We start from the raw sequence: 14,530 nt of genomic DNA, 5'->3' as shown, positions 1-14,530 counted from the left end.
CTGCTTGTGCAGTGTTCAATGGGAGATGGAAGCTTTTGCTGCTTATGCTGTGTTCTGTGTGAGCGGGAAGCTCTCACTTCTTGTGCTGTGGTCTTTGTGAGAGGAATGCTTGCACTGCTTGAGCCATACGTGTTATTTGTGAGAGTGAAGCTTGCCCTGCTAATGGTGTGTTCTTTGTGAGAGGGAAGCTTGCACTGTGTGTGCTGTGTTCTTTATGAGAGGTGGGCATGCTTTGCTTGTGCTGTATTCTGTTTGAGAGGGAAGCTTGCACTGCGTGTTCTGTGTTCTTTGTGAGAGGTAGGTTTTCACTGTTTGTACTGTGTTCTTTATGAGGGGGAAGCTTGCACTGTTTGTGTCATATTTGTTATTTGTGTGGGGAAAGCTTGGACTGCATGTGCTGTGTTTTTTGTGAGAGTGGAGCTTGTACTTGTTCTTTGTGAGAGTGAAGATTGCACTGCTTGTGCGGTTCTTTGTTAGAGGGATGCATGCACTGCTTATGCAAAACGTGTTCTTTGTGAAAGCGAAGCTTGCACTGCTTGTGCTGTTCTTTGTGAGCGGGATGCTTGCACTGCTTATGCCACACTTGTTCTTTGTGAGAGCGAAGCTTGCACTGCTTGTGCTGCTTATGCCACACTTGTTCGTATTGAGAGCGAAGATTGCAATGCTTGTGCTGTTCTTTGTGAGAGGGATGCTTGCATTGCTTATGCCAACCTTGTTCTTTGTGAGAGCGAAGATTCCACGGCTTGTGCTGTTCTTTGTGAGAGGGATGCTTGCACTGCTTATGCAAAACGTGTTCTTTGTGAAAGCGAAGCTTGCTCTGCTTGTGCTGTTCTTTGTGAGAGGGATGCTTGCACTGCTTATGCAAAACGTGTTCTTTGTGAGAGCGAAGCTTGCACTGCTTGTGCTGCTTATGCCACACTTGTTTGTATTAAGAGCGAAGATTGCACTGCTTGTGCTGTTCTTTGTGAGAGGGATGCTTGCATTGCTTATGCCACACTTGTTCTTTGTCAAAGCGAAGATTGCACTGCTTGTGCTGTTCTTTGTGAGAGGGATGCTTGCACTGCTTATGCCACACTTGTTCTTTGTGAGAGCGAAGCTTGCACTGCTTGTGCTGCTTATGCCACACTTGTTCGTATTGAGAGCGAAGATTGCACTGCTTGTGCTGTTCTTTGTGAGAGGGATGCTTGCACTGCTTATGCCACACTTGTTCTTTGTGAGAGCGAAGCTTGCACTGCTTGTGCTGCTTATGCCACACTTGTTCGTATTGAGAGCGAAGATTGCACTGCTTGTGCTGTTCTTTGTGAGAGGGATGCTTGCACTGCTTATGCCAACCTTGTTCTTTGTGAGAGCGAAGATTCCACGGCTTGTGCTGTTCTTTGTGAGAGGGATGCTTGCATTGCTTATGCCACACTTGTTCTTTGTGAGAGCGAAGCTTGCACTGCTTGTGCTGTTCTTTGTGAGAGGGATGCTTGCTCTGCTTATGCCACACTTGTTCTTTGTGAGAGCGAAGCTTGCACTGCTTGTGCTGTTCTTTGTGAGAGGGATGCTTGCAATGCTTATGCCACACTTGTTCTTTGTGAGAGCGAAGCTTGCACTGCTAGTGCTGTTCTTTGTGAGAAGGATGCTTGCACTGCTTATGCAAAACGTGTTCTTTGTGAAAGCGAAGCTTGCACTGCTTGTGCTGTTCTTTGTGAGAGGGATGCTTGCACTGCTTATGCCACACTTGTTCTTTGTGAGAACGAAGCTTGCACTGCTTGTGCTGCTTATGCCACACTTGTTCGTATTGAGAGCGAAGATTGCACTGCTTGCACTGCTTATGCCACACTTGTTCGTATTGAGAGCGAAGATTGCACTGCTTGCACTGCTTATGCCACACTTGTTCGTATTGAGAGCGAAGATTGCACTGCTTGTGCTGTTCTTTGTGAGAGGGATGCTTGCACTGCTTATGCCACACTTGTTCTTTGTGAGAACGAAGCTTGCACTGCTTGTGCTGCTTATGCCACACTTGTTCGTATTGAGAGCGAAGATTGCACTGCTTGCACTGCTTATGCCACACTTGTTCGTATTGAGAGCGAAGATTGCACTGCTTGCACTGCTTATGCCACACTTGTTCATATTGAGAGCGAAGATTGCACTGCTTGCACTGCTTATGCCACACTTGTTCGTATTGAGAGCGAAGATTGCACTGCTTGTGCTGTTCTTTGTGAGAGGGATGCTTGCACTGCTTATGCCACACTTGTTCTTTGTGAGAATGAAGCTTGCACTGCTTGTGCTGCTTATGCCACACTTGTTCGTATTGAGAGCGAAGCTTGCACTGCTTGTGCTGTTCTTTGTGAGAGGGATGCTTGCACTGCTTATGCCACACTTGTTCTTTGTGAGAACGAAGCTTGCACTGCTTGTGCTGCTTATGCCACACTTGTTCGTATTGAGAGCGAAGATTGCACTGCTTGTGCTGTTCTTTGTGAGAGGGATGCTTGCACTGCTTATGCCACACTTGTTCTTTGTGAGAACGAAGCTTGCACTGCTTGTGCTGCTTATGCCACACTTGTTCTTTGTGAGAACGAAGCTTGCACTGCTTGTGCTGCTTATGCCACACTTGTTCGTATTGAGAGCGAAGCTTGCACTGCTTGTGCTGCTTATGCCACACTTGTTCGTATTGAGAGCGAAGATTGCACTGCTTGCACTGCTTATGCCACACTTGTTCGTATTGAGAGTGAAGCTTGCACTGCTTGCACTGCTTATGCCACACTTGTTCGTATTGAGAGCGAAGATTGCACTGCTTGTGCTGTTCTTTGTGAGAGGGATGCTTGCACTGCTTATGCCACACTTGTTCTTTGTGAGAACGAAGCTTGCACTGCTTGTGCTGCTTATGGCACACTTGTTCGTATTGAGAACGAAGATTGCACTGCTTGCACTGCTTATGCCACACTTGTTCGTATTGAGAGCGAAGATTGCACTGCTTGCACTGCTTATGCCACACTTGTTCGTATTGAGAGCGAAGATTGCACTGCTTGCGCTGTTCTTTGTGAGAGGGATGCTTGCACTGCTTATGCCACACTTGTTCTTTGTGAGAACGAAGCTTGCACTGCTTGTGCTGCTTATGCCACACTTGTTCGTATTGAGAGCGAAGATTGCACTGCTTGCACTGCTTATGCCACACTTGTTCGTATTGAGAGCGAAGATTGCACTGCTTGCACTGCTTATGCCACACTTGTTCGTATTGAGAGCGAAGATTGCACTGCTTGTGCTGTTCTTTGTGAGAGGGATGCTTGCACTGCTTATGCCACACTTGTTCTTTGTGAGAACGAAGCTTGCACTGCTTGTGCTGCTTATGCCACACTTGTTCGTATTGAGAGCGAAGCTTGCACTGCTTGTGCTGTTCTTTGTGAGAGGGATGCTTGCTCTGCTTATGCCACACTTGTTCTTTGTGAGAGCGAAGCTTGCACTGCTTGTGCTGTTCTTTGTGAGAGGGATGCATGCACTGCTTATGCCACACTTGTTCTTTGTGAGAGCGAAGCTTGCACTGCTTGTGCTGCTTATGCCACACTTATTCGTATTGAGAGCGAAGATTGCACTGCTTGTGCTGTTCTTTGTGAGAGGGATGCTTGCACTGCTTATGCCACACTTGTTCTTTGTGAGAGCGAAGCTTGCACTGCTTGTGCTGCTTATGCCACACTTGTTCGTATTGAGAGCGAAGATTGCACTGCTTGTGCTGTTCTTTGTGAGAGGGATGCTTACACTGCTTATGCCAACCTTGTTCTTTGTGAGAGCGAAGATTCCACGGCTTGTGCTGTTCTTTGTGAGAGGGATGCTTGCATTGCTTATGCCACACTTGTTCTTTGTGAGAGCGAAGCTTGCACTGCTTGTGCTGTTCTTTGTGAGAGGGATGCTTGCTCTGCTTATGCCACACTTGTTCTTTGTGAGAGCGAAGCTTGCACTGCTTGTGCTGTTCTTTGTGAGAGGGATGCTTGCACTGCTTATGCCACACTTGTTCTTTGTGAGAGCGAAGCTTGCACTGCTAGTGCTGTTCTTTGTGAGAGGGATGCTTGCACTGCTTATGCAAAACGTGTTCTTTGTGAAAGCGAAGCTTGCACTGCTTGTGCTGTTCTTTGTGAGAGGGATGCTTGCACTGCTTATGCCACACTTGTTCTTTGTGAGAACGAAGCTTGCACTGCTTGTGCTGCTTATGCCACACTTGTTCGTATTGAGAGCGAAGATTGCACTGCTTGCACTGCTTATGCCACACTTGTTCGTATTGAGAGCAAAGATTGCACTGCTTGCACTGCTTATGCCACACTTGTTCGTATTGAGAGCGAAGATTGCACTGCTTGTGCTGTTCTTTGTGAGAGGGATGCTTGCACTGCTTATGCCACACTTGTTCTTTGTGAGAACGAAGCTTGCACTGCTTGTGCTGCTTATGCCACACTTGTTCGTATTGAGAGCGAAGATTGCACTGCTTGCACTGCTTATGCCACACTTGTTCGTATTGAGAGCGAAGATTGCACTGCTTGCACTGCTTATGCCACACTTGTTCGTATTGAGAGCGAAGATTGCACTGCTTGCACTGCTTATGCCACACTTGTTCGTATTGAGAGCGAAGATTGCACTGCTTGTGCTGTTCTTTGTGAGAGGGATGCTTGCACTGCTTATGCCACACTTGTTCTTTGTGAGAACGAAGCTTGCACTGCTTGTGCTGCTTATGCCACACTTGTTCGTATTGAGAGCGAAGCTTGCACTGCTTGTGCTGTTCTTCGTGAGAGGGATGCTTGCACTGCTTATGCCACACTTGTTCTTTGTGAGAACGAAGCTTGCACTGCTTGTGCTGCTTATGCCACACTTGTTCGTATTGAGAGCGAAGATTGCACTGCTTGTGCTGTTCTTTGTGAGAGGGATGCTTGCACTGCTTATGCCACACTTGTTCTTTGTGAGAACGAAGCTTGCACTGCTTGTGCTGCTTATGCCACACTTGTTCTTTGTGAGAACGAAGCTTGCACTGCTTGTGCTGCTTATGCCACACTTGTTCGTATTGAGAGCGAAGCTTGCACTGCTTGTGCTGCTTATGCCACACTTGTTCGTATTGAGAGCGAAGATTGCACTGCTTGCACTGCTTATGCCACACTTGTTCGTATTGAGAGCGAAGCTTGCACTGCTTGCACTGCTTATGCCACACTTGTTCGTATTGAGAGCGAAGATTGCACTGCTTGTGCTGTTCTTTGTGAGAGGGATGCTTGCACTGCTTATGCCACACTTGTTCTTTGTGAGAACGAAGCTTGCACTGCTTGTGCTGCTTATGCCACACTTGTTCGTATTGAGAGCGAAGATTGCACTGCTTGCACTGCTTATGCCACACTTGTTCGTATTGAGACCGAAGATTGCACTGCTTGCACTGCTTATGCCACACTTGTTCGTATTGAGAGCGAAGATTGCACTGCTTGTGCTGTTCTTTGTGAGAGGGATGCTTGCACTGCTTATGCCACACTTGTTCTTTGTGAGAACGAAGCTTGCACTGCTTGTGCTGCTTATGCCACACTTGTTCGTATTGAGAGCGAAGATTGCACTGCTTGCACTGCTTATGCCACACTTGTTCATATTGAGAGCAAAGATTGCACTGCTTGCACTGCTTATGCCACACTTGTTCGTATTGAGAGCGAAGATTGCACTGCTTGTGCTGTTCTTTGTGAGAGGGATGCTTGCACTGCTTATGCCACACTTGTTCTTTGTGAGAACGAAGCTTGCACTGCTTGTGCTGCTTATGCCACACTTGTTCGTATTGAGAGCGAAGATTGCACTGCTTGCACTGCTTATGCCACACTTGTTCGTATTGAGGGCGAAGATTGCACTGCTTGCACTGCTTATGCCACACTTGTTCGTATTGAGAGCGAAGATTGCACTGCTTGCACTGCTTATGCCACACTTGTTCGTATTGAGAGCGAAGATTGCACTGCTTGTGCTGTTCTTTGTGAGAGGGATGCTTGCACTGCTTATGCCACACTTGTTCTTTGTGAGAACGAAGCTTGCACTGCTTGTGCTGCTTATGCCACACTTGTTCGTATTGAGAGCGAAGCTTGCACTGCTTGTGCTGTTCTTCGTGAGAGGGATGCTTGCACTGCTTATGCCACACTTGTTCTTTGTGAGAATGAAGCTTGCACTGCTTGTGCTGCTTATGCCACACTTGTTCGTATTGAGAGCGAAGATTGCACTGCTTGTGCTGTTCTTCGTGAGAGGGATGCTTGCACTGCTTATGCCACACTTGTTCTTTGTGAGAACGAAGCTTGCACTGCTTGTGCTGCTTATGCCACACTTGTTCTTTGTGAGAACGAAGCTTGCACTGCTTGTGCTGCTTATGCCACACTTGTTCGTATTGAGAGCGAAGCTTGCACTGCTTGTGCTGCTTATGCCACACTTGTTCGTATTGAGAGCGAAGATTGCACTGCTTGCACTGCTTATGCCACACTTGTTCGTATTGAGAGCGAAGCTTGCACTGCTTGCACTGCTTATGCCACACTTGTTCGTATTGAGAGCGAAGATTGCACTGCTTGTGCTGTTCTTTGTGAGAGGGATGCTTGCACTGCTTATGCCACACTTGTTCTTTGTGAGAACGAAGCTTGCACTGCTTGTGCTGCTTATGCCACACTTGTTCGTATTGAGAGCGAAGATTGCACTGCTTGCACTGCTTATGCCACACTTGTTCGTATTGAGAGCGAAGATTGCACTGCTTGCACTGCTTATGCCACACTTGTTCGTATTGAGAGCGAAGATTGCACTGCTTGTGCTGTTCTTTGTGAGAGGGATGCTTGCACTGCTTATGCCACACTTGTTCTTTGTGAGAACGAAGCTTGCACTGCTTGTGCTGCTTATGCCACACTTGTTCGTATTGAGAGCGAAGCTTGCACTGCTTGCACTGCTTATGCCACACTTGTTCTTTGCGGCACAAAGCCACGCTTCCTTTTGCGCCTACAGCCCACATGTTTTTGCAGCCACCTCTTGGGCATTTAAATGTACCCATAAACCAAAGGGAACCCCTTTTGGTAATCCGCGAATTAAGGACAGACAAACTGTTAGTTCGAACTTTTCCTGGGCCCTACAGTAGTATGAAAATCAGAACATTAAGGGCAGTGAGTGGCACAAATTTACTGCCCGCTGTGACCATCCACCGTGCACCGATGTAAGGACGCGGAGCCAGAGGACCATATGTTAAAAGTGGCGCTACTTGACTATGGCGTTAATGAGCCGGACTGCGCGCTGCCAGCTTTGCCCTCGGTCTCACTAGTAACCCTGTGACTGCCCAGCCCGATAAAAGGGCTCCGGTTTGCCCTCAACACTTGGGTGCACATCTGCGTGCCCCCAAAGTCCATGGGACTGCGGCCAGAGGAATCGCTGTTGGCCATGGACGTCTGTGTACAGAGGTAGGCTGCAATCAAAGGGTTAAAAGGCACTGACTGCGTACAACGAAATCCCCAGGATATACCATAGGGAATCGGGAACTACAGTAGTTTGCCAAAAAAAGCAACACACCCTTCATGAGAGAGACAACACCTTGCTTCTACACACAATAACGTTGACCCTGCAGCTTCACCAGCCAGTACCATAATCGTCCCTGTACCTCTCTTCACATTTTCTTCAGCTTAGCTCATGTCCCCAAATTGTCCAGGACTGACGCTGGAGTAGTAGGCAAGCCATGTCAATATATACGTTTGGGGATGGTAATGTGTGCTGAAGTTACAGTGGGATAGTAAATATGTGCCATCAGTGACGAAGTAAATCTGTGTGTATGCCATTTGGCCATTGTGCAACTGTTCCCAAATTCCAGTAAGAGTCCAATTGCCATCAGTTAAGAAGTACATCTGTGTGCATGCCATTTGGCCATTGTGCAACTGCTCCCAAATGCCACTAAGAGTCCAATTGCCATCAGTGACGAAGTAAATCTGTGTGTATGCCATTTGGCCATTGTGCAACTGCTCCCAAATGCCACTAAGAGTCCAATTGCTATCAGTGACGAAGTACATCTGTGTGTATGCCATCTGGCCATTGTGCAACTGCTCCCAAATGCCACTAAGAGTCCAATTGCCATCAGTGACGAAGTACATCTGTGTGCATGCCATTTGGCCATTGTGCAACTGCTCCCAAATGCCACTAAGAGTCCAATTGCCATCAGTGACGAAGTAAATCTGTGTGTATGCCATTTGGCCATTGTGCAACTGCTCCCAAATGCCACTAAGAGTCCAATTGCCATCAGTGACGAAGTACATCTGTGTGTATGCCATCTGGCCATTGTGCAACTGCTCCCAAATGCCACTAAGAGTCCAATTGCCATCAGTGACGAAGTACATCTGTGTGCATGCCATCTGGCCATTGTGCAACTGCTCCCAAATGCCACTAAGAGTCCAATTGCCATCAGTGACGAAGTACATCTGTGTGCATGCCATTTGGCCATTGTGCAACTGTTCCCAAATGCCACTAAGAGTCCAATTGCCATCAGTGACAAAGTAAATCTGTGTGTATGCCATTTGGCCATTGTGCAACTGCTCCCAAATGCCACTAAGAGTCCAATTGCTATCAGTGACGAAGTACATCTGTGTGTATGCCATCTGGCCATTGTGCAACTGCTCCCAAATGCCACTAAGAGTCCAATTGCCATCAGTGACGAAGTACATCTGTGTGCATGCCATTTGGCCATTGTGCAACTGCTCCCAAATGCCACTAAGAGTCCAATTGCTATCAGTGACGAAGTACATCTGTGTGTATGCCATCTGGCCATTGTGCAACTGCTCCCAAATGCCACTAAGAGTCCAATTGCCATCAGTGACGAAGTACATCTGTGTGCATGCCATTTGGCCATTGTGCAACTGCTCCCAAATGCCACTAAGAGTCCAATTGCCATCAGTTACGAAGTAAATCTGTGTGTATGCCATTTGGCCATTGTGCAACTGCTCCCAAATGCCACTAAGAGTCCAATTGCCATCAGTGACGAAGTACATCTGTGTGTATGCCATCTGGCCATTGTGCAACTGCTCCCAAATGCCACTAAGAGTCCAATTGCCATCAGTGACGAAGTACATCTGTGTGCATGCCATCTGGCCATTGTGCAACTGCTCCCAAATGCCACTAAGAGTCCAATTGCCATCAGTGACGAAGTACATCTGTGTGCATGCCATTTGGCCATTGTGCAACTGTTCCCAAATGCCACTAAGAGTCCAATTGCCATCAGTGACAAAGTAAATCTGTGTGTATGCCATTTGGCCATTGTGCAACTGCTCCCAAATGCCACTAAGAGTCCAATTGCTATCAGTGACGAAGTACATCTGTGTGTATGCCATCTGGCCATTGTGCAACTGCTCCCAAATGCCACTAAGAGTCCAATTGCCATCAGTGACGAAGTACATCTGTGTGCATGCCATTTGGCCATTGTGCAACTGCTCCCAAATGCCACTAAGAGTCCAATTGCTATCAGTGACGAAGTACATCTGTGTGTATGCCATCTGGCCATTGTGCAACTGCTCCCAAATGCCACTAAGAGTCCAATTGCCATCAGTGACGAAGTACATCTGTGTGCATGCCATTTAGCCATTGTGCAACTGTTCCCAAATTCCAGTAAGAGTCCAATTGCCATCAGTTAAGAAGTACATCTGTGTGCATGCCATTTAGCCATTGTGCAACTGCTCCCAAATGCCACTAAGAGTCCAATTGCCATCAGTTAAGAAGTACATCTGTGTGCATGCCATTTAGCCATTGTGCAACTGCTCCCAAATGCCACTAAGAGTCCAATTGCCATCAGTAAAGAAGTACATCCGTGTGTGTGCCATTTGGCCATTGTGCAACTGCTGGTGGAATTGCACCGCCTGTTTTTTTTTCATCTAATGTAGCGTCTCCCAGTCCTGCCTGCAAGAGTCTAAATAACGCCACGTTTTCAGAATAACGACACAAAATGCATCTAAACGTGGTTATGTACAATCTCCCGCCGACCAATCAGGGGGCCGCTGAGTTGAGATCTTTAAGACACTTGAAGTACTGGGGCGGAGTGTAGACTCGGGCGAGTGCTTAGAAGCCGGCTGAAAGTATTATTTGATCCTCACCGGATACTGCTCGGTTGGTGACCGCGGGGACACCCCCGAGAGAACCGCCGGGGTCCCATTAAACCCCTCAAAGAGGAATCATGGGAGTGGGGGGAGGTAGCAGCCCCGCCCCTCTTTAATGAGTCGGGGCTCGGGCCCCCGGTCCGAGGTGTTTATCTAATTGTTTCCCGGGTATCGCCGGCGCAGGCGGCCCCCATTGCCCCCGCCACGGTGCCACACTCGCTAATTTAAAGCTGGAGCTAAATTATGACTTCTCTGAACCTGTTGTGGCAGTGACGCAGAACCCTAATTAAACGATCACATCCATTCTGGAGGCGCGAGGCTCTCCCCCCAAACGTTAATTACAGCATAAGAGTCTTTAATGGCGCGCCTCACCTCCAGCTCCTCGAAAGAAAGGTCACACCATTCATTTTCGTCATTAATCTTCCCCCAATGTGGACACTGGGCTGTCACCGCAGCTTATTAACCCCCCATCCTCCCCTCCCTCCCTCCCCGCCTGTCCTTCCAACCCCAGACCCCCAGCCCCCGAAATGGCTGAGGAGGGAAGGACACATTTAAGAGCCGTTCTGTCGTCGTCGAAGTCAAGCGAAGAGAGCGGGAGCGGTGGGCCGGGTCCTCCTCAGGCTTGAGGCCATGTAGGGCCCTCACGGGAGACCTCACACTAGCCCGGAAGCAGGTCCTGAGGTGTGCTGCAGGGAGGGGGCGTGGGGGTGGGGGTCTTCATCCAGCTTGAGCGCCATGCAGGGCCCTCACTGTAGGCCTCACTCTAGCCCGGAAGCGGTCCTGAGGTGTGCTACAGGGAGGGGGGGTGGGGGTCCTCCTCCAGCTTGAGCGCCATGCAGGGCCCTCACGGTAGGCCTCACTCTAGCCTGGAAGCAGATCCTGAGGTGTGGTGCAGGGGGGGCCTCCTCAGGCTTGAGGCCACGCAGGGCCCTCACGGGAGACCTCACACTAGCCCGGAAGCAGGTCCTGAGGTGTGGTGCAGGGGGCCCTCCTCAGGCTTGAGGCCACGCAGGGCCCTCACGGGAGACCTCACACTAGCCCGGAAGCAGGTCCTGAGGTGTGGTGCAGGGGGGCCCTCCTCAGGCTTGTGGCCATGCAGGGCCCTCACGGTAGGCCTCACTCTAGCCTGGAAGCAGGTCCTGTAGTGTGGTGCAGGGGGGGCCTCCTCAGGCTTGAGGCCATGCAGGGCCCTCACGGTAGGCCTCACTCTAGCCTGGAAGCAGGTCCTGAGGTGTGGTGCAGGGAGGGGGCGGGGGGTGGGGGTCTTCATCCAGCTTGAGCGCCATGCAGGGCCCTCACTGTAGGCCTCACTCTAGCCTGGAAGCAGGACCTGAGGTGTGGTGCGGGGGGGGGGCCTCCTCAGGCTTGAGGCCATGCAGGGCCCTCACGGTAGGCCTCACTCTAGCCTGGAAGCAGGTCCTGAGGTGTGGTGCAGGGAGGGGGCGGGGGGTGGGGGTCTTCATCCAGCTTGAGCGCCATGCAGGGCCCTCACTGTAGGCCTCACTCTAGTCTGGAAGCAGATCCTGAGGTGTGGTGCGGGGGGGGGCCTTCTCAGGCTTGAGGCCATGCAGGGCCCTCACTGTAGGCCTCACTCTAGCCCGGAAGCAGGTCCTGAGGTGTGGTGCACAGGTGGGGAGGGGGTCCTACGAGACATGAGGGAGTGTAGAAGGCCTTTCTGGAGTCCCCTCCCTCCACCTTCAAGACGTGCATATGCGCCTCGGCCCCCGTGTGTAGCCCCCACCTCCCTTAAGGAATGGGGGCTGTTATGAGGACGGGTGCGGCACCTTGAGCTCAGAGTAGATTTTCCTGCATACCGCCTCCTGATGCTCCCGCTTTGCTCTTACGCTGCCATTACTATGGTACCCCCTCCCGCCCCTTACACCCCTGAGTTGTCTGAATCTACCTCCAGGCCCCACATGGTCCTTCTGCCTCTTCTCTCCCACACAGGCCCTTGCGTGTGCCTTCATGGGAGGTCCTCCTCCTGGTGGCCACCCTCTGGTTGCCTCTGCTCCATGTGCAGACCTTTGTGGCCGCAGCCTCCATCACAGGACCGAGTCCGCTAGATGAGGCCTCCTCGTGCCTCTTGGGTTCGGGTGGCTCCTTCTGCTCCCCAGAAAAGTATCTCAAGTATTGCTGAGGTTTGAGCGATATGTCTTCACCCTGTGTGAAGTGATGGCCCCCGGCGCAGAATACAGGTCAGATGGTGCTAGGATGACGCTTGTGTAAATGAGGGCGAGCGGGGAAGGGGTGGGGGATTTGTACTGCTGGAACAGAGAATGCCCTGTGAGGTTCTCGCTGCACCCGCAGAAAACCTGCCACCAGAAGAGGGGAGGCATCTTCCAATAGCCTTCAAAGATTGGGACAAGGGGCTCCAAGGGTGCCCCTCCTCGCCATCCAACACCACACCAACACAATTGATGCCAAGAGCCAGTGCCCACCCACCTTCAAGAGCACAGACATCAAATGAGCAGAATTCATGTCCAGTGATATCACGAGGCTACCAACACCACGAGAGCCACCGCCAACAGCACGTAGACACTATCGAGGTCAACACATCTGATGCCAAGCATCAAACAGGAAGCAATTACACCACCGGCCCCCACAGAGGCAGCAAAACACAGATGCCGAGCATTGTAAGGTAGTGTTCCACAGAGCAGCAGCAACACCAGCACCCACAGAGACTGCAAAACACAGATGCTGAGCATTTACACAGGGTTGCACAAAGCAGCAGCAACACCAGCAGCCACAGAGACTGCAAAACACAGATGCCGAGCATTGAAACATAGTGTTCCACAGAGCAGCAGCAACACCAGCACCCACAGAGACTGCAAAACACAGATGCTGAGCATTTACACAGGGTTGCACAAAGCAGCAGCAACACCAGCACCCACAGAGACTGCAAAACACAGATGCTGAGCATTTACACAGGGTTGCACAAAGCAGCAGCAACACCAGCAGCCACAGAGACTGCAAAACACAGATGCTGAGCATTGAAACATAGTGTTCCACAGAGCAGCAGCAACACCAGCACCCACAGAGACTGCAAAACACAGATGCTGAGCATTTACACAGGGTTGCACAAAGCAGCAGCACCAGCACCCACAGAGACTGCAAAACACAGATGCTGAGCATTTACACAGGGTTGCACAAAGCAGCAGCAACACCAGCAGCCACAGAGACTGCAAAACACAGATGCTGAGCATTGTAATGGGATCTACGTGATCCGACCGTGGCTGATTTTGCTGCAGCTGGAAAGTTTGCATGAGAAAGGTGCGAACCACCAAAAGTTTGCACCTTTCTCAAGCATACACATGTACATACCCAAACCCCACCCACACCCAAAACACACCCATGACACCCCCCACCCACACCCACAACACACCCATGAGACACCCCCCACCCACACCCTCAACACACCCACACCCCCAACATAAACAAACCCCACTTACCTTTTTCTTCACGCTGAGTCCCTGCGGCGCTTGTTCCCTTTCACTTCCGTGATCGGAAATTGGCACCACAGGGTCCATTTCTTTTTCTTTTCTTTTTCGGGGCTCCAGGGGTTTCCCCTGCAACCCCTGCTCACTATACGGTAAAAAAAAAACAGGGGTGGGGGTGTCCCCTGCAACACCCGCTCACTATACTGTAAAATAAATAAATAAATAAATCAAAACGGAGGCTGTGGGGGTGTCCCCCGCAACACCCCGCTCACTATACTGTGTGGTATAGTGAGAGGGGTGTTGCAGGGGACAACCCTGCAGCACACCCGCCAAAAAGAATTATTCAAAAATGGGGGCTGCAAGGGTATCCCCGCAACACCCGCTCACTATACTGTAAAAAAAAAAACAGGGGCTGTGAGTGGGGTGCTGCGGGGGACATCCCGCACCCCCTGTTTTTTTTGTTTTACTTACCTGCAATGCTAGCACCAAATGTTCGAGTTTTTGGTGTTCGATCCTTTGGTGGTAGCATTTGTAGAACTTTTTGTTCATGCGACCGTTTAGATACAGTCTTTTTGTACAATACCTTGTAATGCAATGTTCCACAGAGCAGCAGCAACACCAGCACCCACAGACACTGCAAACACAGATGCCAAGCATTGCAACACAATGTTGCACAAAGCAGCTACAACAGCAGCACCCACACAGACCGCAACACACAGTTGGAAGGCACTGTAACACAGTGTTGCACAGAGCAGCTGCAACACAGGCACCCACAGCATAGATCAGACAACCACCTGTTGTTCATCACTTGTGCCTTCACTAAATCAGACTTCCCCCCTGTCTGTTAAGCATGTAAAAGGGGTGCATATTAGTTAAATATGTGTAATCACCCATAGAGTGTGTTTGGCTAGCAAGTCCCAATTACATGTTCTTGCACATTCTGGCTTCTGTGACCTAGTGTACGCCAGAGCCCCCACCCCACATGGCGCCCCATGTTGGAGATGTTCCTACCGCAAT

This window comes from Ambystoma mexicanum, chromosome 13 (assembly GCF_040938575.1).
Source record: "Ambystoma mexicanum isolate Mex_15411 chromosome 13, UKY_AmexF1_1, whole genome shotgun sequence".
Taxonomy (NCBI): Eukaryota; Metazoa; Chordata; class Amphibia; order Caudata; family Ambystomatidae; genus Ambystoma; species Ambystoma mexicanum.
Note: the sequence above shows the minus strand (reverse complement) of the source record.